Consider the following 627-nt stretch of genomic DNA (forward strand, 5'->3'; position numbering starts at 1 on the left):
GCTAGCTGCCTGTCCCTGAACACACCGTTGAAACATCTCCTCACTATCTGCTAGCTGCCTGTCCCCTGAACACACCGTGAAAAAAAAAGCTAGCCTCTGTTGTGTTTGAAAATACTTTGAACGTCAACAAGAAGTGCCATCACCCAACATCGCTTAGAGCGCCTTTTAACCCTCCTGTTGTCCTCGGGTCAAATTTGACCTCTTAAAAAAAAATATGTCCATATCTGAACTATGGGTTTCTTTTTAACCAAATTACCTCAAAAAATGAGCTGGATTCCTCACAACGCTCTTTATAAACTGCTACATACTGTACACTATACAACTGATCACTTTCATTCCTCGGATCTTAACTAATGGTCAAAATAATTCATAATTTCTGCTTTTTTAACTCAAATATTGGTGTAATTCTGTTTAAATGAGGGTACTTGACCATGAATACCAAAAAGTGTAACTGTAAAACTAGTGGTAGTGAAAAAAAGGGACAAAAATGTCAAGTTTTTGTCCGTTTTTGACCCGGGAGGACAACACAAGGGTTAAAAAAACAACAAAAAAACACTTGACGTGTAACCATCGTTGCTGGCTCTTCTTTTAGTCCACTTTGGCGGGGGCGGGGTTAGAGGGGGACAC

At 40.0% G+C, this 627-nt stretch overlaps 1 protein-coding gene across 1 annotated transcript in view; it reads left to right on the forward strand.

Moving 5' to 3' along the window:
* Positions 1-627, forward strand: part of ftsj1 (FtsJ RNA 2'-O-methyltransferase 1) — an 8,907-nt gene that overhangs the window by 3,279 nt on the left and 5,001 nt on the right. The window lies entirely within an intron of this gene.

This window comes from Etheostoma cragini, chromosome 8, assembly GCF_013103735.1.
Source record: "Etheostoma cragini isolate CJK2018 chromosome 8, CSU_Ecrag_1.0, whole genome shotgun sequence".
NCBI lineage: Eukaryota > Metazoa > Chordata > Actinopteri > Perciformes > Percidae > Etheostoma > Etheostoma cragini.